Here is a 9,986-nt window from a genome sequence, read left to right on the forward strand (position 1 = left end):
GGTATACAACACAGTGCTCTATTAACTTATTTATTTTTATTTATTTTATTTTACATTTGTTAACCAGGAAAGTCCGACTAGATACAGGTCCTTTTTCAATGGAGGCCTGGGGAGAAAAGCTCCAAATGTACAAAAACAAGTGTAATTACAGTAAAATTATTACAGTGGGTTATCACAAAACTGAGATTTGTTTAATGATATGTACACACAGGTACATGTTTTTCTCACATACACACAGCAAAGGTTGGAAGCAAGTAGCCGAGAAAGAAATAGTTAAATATTTCATCTGAAAAAGGAAAACACATATATTAAAGGTGGTTATCATACATGGTGTAGTGTTAACTTTAAATCTTTCCAGTAGGTGGGTAATACACAGAATTTTAAACAGTTAGCAAGTCAGAGTTTTATTCCTCTAATGAGGTTCTTATTTATGAATTATGTTTGAGTGGGGTTTAGTCAGGGTTTGTACAGGGAGAAAGCCACTGCATTTTTATGTATTTCCTAAGGGATTTTTTGAATTGGGATAAGGAGGGGTCAGTGGTGTGTTCAGCAGGAAGTAAGTTCCAGTTTTTACCAGCAGAGTTGGAGAATAGTGATTCACCAGGTGAACTGTTGGTTTTAACAGTTTGCACAAGCAATTTTCTGGAAGAGTGAAGGGATTTTAGGTTACTGTAGGGGGTAATAATATTTTTTCAGTATGGGTGTACTGTCTGGCTGGTAGAGGATTTTGTGAACAACTATTAGTTGGTTATATTGCAGTTGACAGGGTAGTTCAAGCCAGTCTAACAATTGAAGATTAAGGCAGTGATGGGTTCTATAAGCTGATCCTGTGGCAAATGTGGCAATGTTATTGTAGCACTTAATTAATTTATTGAGGTTTGATTTGCTTAGGTTTATGAAGATAGGTAAGGCATAAAGAAGGGTCGATAGCAGATATGTATGGGCAATAACAGTTATAACAGATGGGGTTAGGAATGGTTTAATCCTGTATAAAGAGCCTAATTTTTTATTAACTGTTTTAATAGTTTTGTCTATGTGAGCATCAAACTTGAAGTTGTTGTCGATGATCACTCCCAGTAGTTTAGTACTAGGTTCTGGGGAAATTATGGTACCATTGTTAGATATTATGGTGAGAGGTGGTGAGGGGACCTCGCGAGTGGAGGAAAAGATTAATAGTTTGGTTTTATTTGTGTTTAATAGTAGTTGGCGACCAGTGAGCCAGTTCTCTACTTTGTTGAAAGTTATTTGGGACAAGGACTGTAAATCTGTGGGGGAGGTGGCAGAGCAGATTAGGGTTGAGTCATATGCATACTGAATACAAGTTGCATCAGGGATGACTTTGTACAGGTCATTAATGAATATGGAGAATAGGAGGGGACCTAATATAGATTACTGTAGGATTCCAAGGGTGACTAGTAAAAGGGACGATAGGTTATTCTTCTATAGTACAGCTTGTTGTCTGTCACTTAGGTAAGAATGAAACCTGGTAATTGCTAGGATATCTTTGGAGAGTGATTTTAATGTGTTTAAGAGTAGCTGATGATTTACCATATCAAATGCCTTGGATAGGTCAAAGAAGAGGGCTGAGGAGAGCTTGTTGTCATTACGGGTTTGATTTATTGTATGGGAGAAGGAGAGAAGGGCTGAGGTTGTACTATGACAAGGTCTAAATCCATGCTGGGAGGGGGCTAGGAGAGTGTTTTGATTCAGATAGGCAATAAATTGCTTGTGGATACATTTTTCCATTATTTTAGCCAAGAGAGACAGAATGGCTATAGGCCTATAATTTGAAAGTTCAGTGGAATCTCCCCCTTTATGAAGAGGAACAAGGTAGGAGATTTTCCAGATGTGGGGGATATAGGCTACGTGGATAGTTCTATTGATTAAAATTGATATGGGGTATGCTATTTCATTAGCGCCTTTTTAGAGATATTCTGCAGGTAGTAGGTCTGCTGAAAGGGTGGTAGGTTTCAGTTTTTTAAGTAGGGACTTAATAAAAGATGTTGGTACTGGATCAAGCTTAAAGGGGATCTTATTATCAGGTGTGGGGTTGGTAGTACTTGGGATACAGGGAGATAGCTTACTGGCTAGGGATTGCGCAGTTTCTGTAAAGAAAGAGTTAAAGGTGTTAGCAACAATTTTAGGAGGTTGCTGGAGGGTAGTTAAGGAGGTATGGGTAATTGATTGGCCTGGGTGGAGAAGTTTGTTTATGCCTGACCAGAATTTTTGTGGTTGATTTTGGTGCTTTTGTTGCAGATTACAGTAGTAATTCTTTTTGCCTATCATAATAGACTTTTTTGCATTATTTCTCCACTGTTTACATATAAGGTGGTCTTTTGGGGACTTAGTGGTTCTCCAGGAGGTCCACACTTTGTTTCTGCTAATAATTTTTTGTCTTGTATCATTGGACAACCATGGTGCTACTTTGTTATTGGTTCTGATAGTGCATGGGGGAGCATGGTTATCCAGGATAGCAAGAAATGTAGAGTTAAAGTATTAGACCACTTCATCTAGTGGAAGTAGCCATAGGTTGGACCAGTCACATGTGTTAAATTCATTCCAAAATTTAGTTTGAATAAAGTTCTTACAACTTCTAATGGTTTTAAAGGAAGATTGTTGAGAGATGTCATTTCTTTTCCTGATTATATAGGTCAGAAAGTGATCACTAAAGTCTTCAGGTAGCGTGCCTGTTTTATATATCTGGGGTAGGTTGTTTATTAATATCCAGTTTAGGATACTTTCTTTTTTGTTAGGCTTATTGATTCTGGTTGGGGAAGATATCATCTGGGAGAAGCCATGCAAATTTATATGGGTGGAGGGGAAGTCTGAAGGGCAAGTATTCCAGTTGATATTAACATCCCCGAGAATAATACTTTCCTGGGGGCAGTTACTGGAGAGCAATTGGAGGATACCCTCCAAGATATTTGTGTTGTCACCTGGGAGAATATAGATACATGCAATGTTTATAGATTTGCGTTTGTTGAGTTGGAACTTTGTGATGAGTATTTCTGCATTGTTAGTAAATAAGGCATTTGGGGTACTAGCTTTGGATACTTCCAGAGTGGATTTATACAAGATGGCTAACCCCCCTCCTTTCTTAGAGATAAGATCAAGTCTTAATATATTGTACCCTGGGGGTATAATCTCATTATCAATGGTAGTAGGCTTGAGCCAGGTCTCGGTAAGGCATAGTATATCAGGGGAGTGGACATCTAGGAGGGCATGTAAATAGTGAATTTTCTTGTTTATACTTTTAATGTTTAGGTGACACACTAAGAGTGAGTTGGGGTATTATTTGAGTTTTGTATGCTAGTATGGGTGTTATTTGTGGGGCTGATAGTAACAGGTGGGGTTGGACCTGGGTTAAGGTGGATGTCACCATCCACTATGAGGTTAAGTAGTAATCTAATAGCAAGTTTCTGGAGTTTTAATAAGAGTTTGTGGTAGTATTTAATTCTAGGATTAATATATGAAGCACGAATGGGATGTTGAGTTTTTGCATTAGAAGAGTTTGATGAGAGGTGGGGTAGTGGTTGGTTAGAATTATGTGGCTGGTTAGTAGTACTGGTTTAGGTTCTAGAGTAGTGGGTGCCAGGGAGGGGTTGGTATTCACAGGCTGTGAGAAGATAGAGAATTATAAGTGGGGGTATTAGGCAGTAAATAGGCTTTGAGTTTCAAGATTTATTAAAAGTATGTGGAGGCATTGTAGGGGTATTTGAGTAATGTTTGTTTAAAATAGAGTTGGGGTGTTTATAATTAGCATATAGCGAGAGAAGAGAGAGAGTTGGAGTAATAGGGCTGGGTCCTGTCAGTGATTGGTTAATGCTTATTGATTCTGATGAGTGGGAGTGGTGTCAGATGAGGAGTGGCATGGTGATAATAAGTGTAGGTCACCTGGGGGCGGGTGAGAATTGGGGGCAGGATAGGGGAGCGGAGTGAGCCCGTTGGGCGAACGGAGTGGGTAGAGCCAAAAGAAGAAGAAGAGAACAATCAGTGGAGTGCTGAAGTCTGACGGTAAGTGTGGTGAGATATATAAGAAGGTAAGAGGCAGCAGCAGAGTGATATAAGGAAATATTTCTATGGTTATACTGGGACCACAGTGTGAGAGAGAACAATAGCAATGAATAAGAACTGTATTAGGGGGATTCGATGAAGAAGAGGTAAAGGGAATTAGAGACCCTAAAGCTAATAGTATAGAGCCACCTAGTGGGAAGGTGGGGCACTTGGATGCACTAATACTGCGTACAGTGAAAGGGGAAACAGTCTTCAGTTTGGAGGACAGATTAAATACAATTCTAACACACACTAGTGTAGCTGAAAACAAACAGTCATTCCAAATTTCCAGCCTCAATAACTCTTCTATCGAAATCGTACGCTCCTTCAAACTTCTTGGTGTCACAATCGACGATCAACTAAAATTTAATTCCCATATCCAACTGAACATCAAAAAAACGCACATAAAACTAGGTCTACTGTATAGAAACAACCATTTCCTCTCTCCTCATTCCAGACTAACCCTTGCCTCTACCTTCCTCCTTCCTTACGGTGCCCCCCTGCTCACTAATCTTGCATCCTCTCTTACCACCAAACTAGAGCTATGCTACAACAAAGTCGCTAGATTTGCCACTAACGCCAAATCCTCTTCTCATTACTGCTCCTCCCTTCACTCCCTAAACTGGCTTGAACTTCCCAATCAACTCAACCTCATCCAACTCACCACAGCCTTCAAACTTCTACACCCCTCTAAATGCCCTGCCCTTTCTAATATTCTGCACCCTTATACCCCCCTCAGACCACTTAGATCTTCTCAACACAACCTGATCACAGTTCAAAAACCCCAGCACCCCTGCTGGCCAGCTTCTCTTATCCTTTACACTTGCTAAAAAATGGAATGCCCTGCCCTTGTCACTTAGGACATGTTCCAACCTAAATAATTTCAAAACTCAGCTTCACTCCTACCTCTATCATAACAGAATCTGCAACTGCACTCTTCTGCCTACAAATCCTAAACTTTCTACTCCATTTGCCCCAGACTGACCTCCTCCTATTCTTCTTCCTATCCCTTTTAAAAGTATTGTGCTTAGTGAACTACATAGTAAAACGTATTCATCATGGGTTGCCTTTCTCCCTAAACAAAACTGGAATTGTTACTGTTTTCTTCTGTAGTAACTACCTGATATTTGTAATTCAGAGTGCCTATGACTTTGCATGTTCATTGAAATTATTTTTGTAATTCACAATGCCTATGACTTTGCATGTTCATTGATATTACCTTTGTAATCAAAATATTTGAACTGTAATAATTTCTTGTTTTGGAGCTTTTCTCCCCAGGCCTCGACTGAAAACGGGCTATCAATGCCCAGTGGACCTCCCCGGTAATCAAACTGAAATAAATAAATAAATAAATAATAGTATGGAGCCACCTAGAGGGCAGTGGGCAACTTGCATGCAAGCACACTACTGGGGATTCCTATGAAGCAAGGCAGAAAAGCTAAGTCAAAAGATGGTGCCTTTCTACAGCAGGCTTTTTGATACCTCTGGAATTAAGCAGGAGTGGGTGGGGAGGTGTGCAGGTTCAAGGTGAGGGAAGGGATAGATACAAAGTAATGCAAGGCTGAGAGTCAGAAAAACTGGACTAAGCCAGTTGCTAAAAAGAAAACAGGAAAACGAAGCTAAGTTAATTGCAGATCAGTGTGGTGCAGTATTTACCTAATAACTACAAATGTTATACTACTAATCTAGTACAGAGTGGTGAAAAGGACCACCACTTCTGCAGGGAAAAACAAAAGAAGTATGGGCTGCAGATACATAGGTAAACTTTTTCCAAGAGAAAGTAGTTTTAAGTAATTGACCTAGGAGTACTATAGGAAGAGAGAAATGGGGGGGGGGCAGTAGTGTGCACGCATACAGTGAAAGGGGAAACAGTCTTCAGTTTGGAGGACAGATTAAATACAACTCTAACACACACTAGTGTAGCTGAAAGCACTTTAGTGTTCCACCGATCCAGGGTCTCACAGTGCAGGGCAATGAGACAGCCTTGGGTTGATTGGAGGTTGGCCAAGACACAGGATATAACTTTTACTGAGGGGAACTAGTGTAGCTGAAAGCACTTTAGTTTTCCACCAATGCAGGGTCTCACAGTGCAGGGCAACAAGACAGTCTTGGGTTGATTGGAGGCTGGCCAAGACACAGCATGTAACTTTTGCTGAGGGGAATGCGAGCACACTACTGAGGATTCCAATGAAGCAAGGCAGAAAACTCATTGCAGCTGAGTAATTCCTCCAGGTGCTTCTTCAGTTAGAGCCCACTGATCCCCCTAGGCATTAAATGTTGCTTGTTCATATTTGCATTAATACTTCCAAAACCATACTACATAACAGTGTATTGAAAGATTTAATTTTAAAGTTTATATAACTGAAAACACAACTGTATTGATATTTGATCTCTGTCTAGTGTAGGTAAAGAGATTAATTGTTGCTCATATAATATTTATTTATATTGTCATAAATTTCATGTTTATGTAAATATCTCAACAACCAAGTAGCACAGACAGACCTGCTTATCCTCATATGAAAGGTATCAGCTGGATGAATAAAATGCTAATGACAGTCCCCCGGATTCATGAACAGTCCATGCAAGAATAGTCTATTCTTGCATGGACTGTTCCATGTAGGACCTACACAATCTGTGTACGAGTGCAGGGGGTGTGTATAAGTCCTGCACGGACACTTAAAAAAAGCCCTCTGCACTCAGAAATTGCCTTACGGCACTTTCAAACAAGGATGTAGCATAATATTAGAGCCTGGCTCTAATATTATGCATTATTTCGGTGTCTGAAATCTAAAACTGAGCATGTCAGTGTCCGTGGACACTGAAATAAGAAAAATAAAAAAAGTAAGCGCACGATCCCTAAGAAGTAACCTGCACAGTACATGACTGTCCCTGAAATGGCCAGATCCCTACCCTACATGCCTGCAGCCTGCTGATAAATATATGTAATAATTTAATATTTCTTTTTTATTTTTTTTTACAATAAAAAAGAAAGTTTAAGCAAAGTGCAGTGGGTTTGTGTGCTGCAGTGCTTTGCTGATCCCAGCGTAAATGCTGTCTGAGAGTCATATAGAATTGTGAAAAAGACAATCTTGTTGCTGATGTAGAGTACTCATTAGATCTCTGGTTTAGTGTGTGTGGAAGCAGTTGTAAATATTTTTTTATGAATTGGAATGATATTTGTAAGTCATATGCCTCATGTATGGTAGTATAGGGCTGGGAAAATACCATATGGAAATATAAAAAAAAGTTTCTATTTTTTTTTAAATGATTGTTTTGCAGCCAGCTAAGTCTGCCACAGCTTTGCTGAAACTAGCTAAGGATTGCTTAAGCATGAAATTTTAAGCAATCCTTAGCAGCTGTAGGCTTTGCTTAGCTGGTTTAAGCCTTGCTAAGAGAATTTGTGCAGAGTTAAGCGTAGCTTAGCATATATGAAAATCAGCCAATCATGGAAAAGTGCGGGGGAAATGGCCTTATTTAAACTGTACAGGTGGGAAAACAGCCATATCTCTTCTGATCAGGACAGCGACAATGTCAGGTGTAGGAGAGGGTGTTCGCTTTAGGGTGCAACGCTGGGGCATCCAGGAGTCCAGGGTCATGGTTGGACTCCCTATCAAAGACTATGAAGTTAGACTGCTGCAGGGCCAGTACTAGAGCTCCCAGTACAAAGCAGAGGCCTGGGACCATCTGGCACTCGATCTCACCAGTGCCACTGGCATTTCCCAAACTGGTGAGCAGGTGCATCATCACTATGATGACCTAAAGCATAGGAGGGGTGAACAACTGGCCCAGTGGATCCAAGAGGCATGAGCGCAGGAGGTCCAAGAAGTTTGTAAGTATCCAGTCTGTGTATTTGTAAATAATTATTTAAAATTTGTATATGTTACTGTACATGTGTGCTTATCGTGTATTCTTTCTTCATACAGCTGCCGCTGAGAGGGCTGTGAACATAGATGCCCATGCACAGCACTTGGTCCAACTACGCCGAAAGTTTAGTGAGTACAGAAATATTCTTAATATCTGCTGTAATAAATCATAAATAGTAAAGGTAGTACAGTCTGTGTATATAATTGTGCTGTAAATGTACTGAATAAATGCATGTGTCAGGCTGCCAGTGTTAGAACTCAGTAGGGCCAGATGCTATGTAATACAGAGTGTTGTAGCAAACAGGGTACAATTGAGGAGAGGATGAGTAGGATATGTATTGGGCTGTCTGAAAGAACCTGGCTAAGAAACTGCTGTGTCAAGGCTACTGTAACAGTAACAAATGAGAAGCAGTCCTCCTGTGCAGATCGTGCAGTAATACTAGCTGTGGATTTCTGAGTTATAGAAAGTGTTATGTCAAAAATAATAAAGCTGACTACCACAGTCTTTCATTTGTCTTGTATCTGAAAAGTACAATTGGGTAGCTCCTGCAACATGCATAACTGAGGTGAAGTGATTTAGCACGGTTTGTCTGCATAGTTCAGAATGTGGATCTGAAGTAACTGACAAAATGCAAAAGTAAATATTTTCTTCAGTAATTGTACTGTGTTCCTGCCAGCATTGCCTTGTGTTAACCTTTGCATTTTAGCTGTATATAGTTCTGAATGTACAGGAAAGTGTGAGACACTAACAGGTGCAGACTGCAAAAGTAGTGTGTGTGTGTTGACTTGATTCTAAACTGAAGTATGTTTTATTAAAATGTCCAAATGTCTAGTTTTAATAATATGTTCATATTGTGTAAACAGTAACATCAACAGTTTTTTGTTCTGATTTTTGTTGTAGTTATTATGGAAAACAAATAAAAAACATCTGATAAAAAAGTAGTGTGTAGAAAAGTATGTACTAGATAGAAATAACTCAAATAACAGACATAATTTCCCCAGTAGCTCATTCTGATAAGGACTAGGTCTGTAGTTACTTTTTGCACACACACACACCACAGTTCGAATCCAGGGACTTCTACTAACATGTCTTTCTAGTTCTACAGCTGTAAACTTGAATATTGGTAGGGACACTAATCTACTGTGAACAGATATTTTCCCCACAGGCAAAGAAATATTTGCAGAAGCAGTATGATGGGTATATGTATGAAATGTGTACAAATGTTCTGTTGAGCAGCCCCAGCTCAACAAATGGAAGCAGGCTAGCCATCTACACTATGCAGTCTGACCAACACAAGCCTCTCAAGTGTCATGCTGCCATGGATAGTTTTCCCTGTTGCCAAGAAACCTGCACCCAGATAACATCACAGTACAAGTATGCCAAAAGCACACTTACAGAACAGCAGGATAGGTAACACATTATTACTTGTACCAGTAAGTATGACAGGTTTGAGTCCCCTATACTTATGTACATAGAGTTGTCATACCTTGCCCCATAGTACTCCAGGTGCACATATGCACAGGTGTGTATGTGCTGTAGTAGCTCCATTGCCCAGGTAGAGGTTAAGTGAGGGCAGAACTGTAGAGAATTGAACAGTAGTGTATTGAGAAGTATCACTGAATGCAGTTGTTAATGGAATTATTTCCTCTTCCCCCACTACTCATCTGCTCCAATAATTGCACAAAATGTAATATGGGTATGTTGTTACCAAAACCTACTGTTGGGACCTTTGTTCCATTTTGGTTATTATATGTGAAATTGTGTGCATACTAACATACCTTGTTGAATAACCATTGTTGTTGAACTGTTGCCATAAATATAATCGGCATGCAGTTGCAATCCTGACTGCTATTCCATTTTTGCATGTGTTCTGTTTACCATGCTACTGTTACAATTCCATTGTTCTGGGTCAATTGGAACACCCATGCATGCTGTTTTGACTAATGTTGAAATGTTTTGTTCATGACTAACCAATACACCTTGTTAATTCACACTCCATAGCATGTTTAGGAAGGCTGATCCTGGCAGATCCACCTCTCCCACCCCACCTGGTAGAGGCCCCGGGTCCA

This window comes from Protopterus annectens, chromosome 2.part2, assembly GCF_019279795.1.
Source record: "Protopterus annectens isolate FY-2018-M chromosome 2.part2, PAN1.0, whole genome shotgun sequence".
Lineage (NCBI taxonomy): Eukaryota > Metazoa > Chordata > Ceratodontiformes > Protopteridae > Protopterus > Protopterus annectens.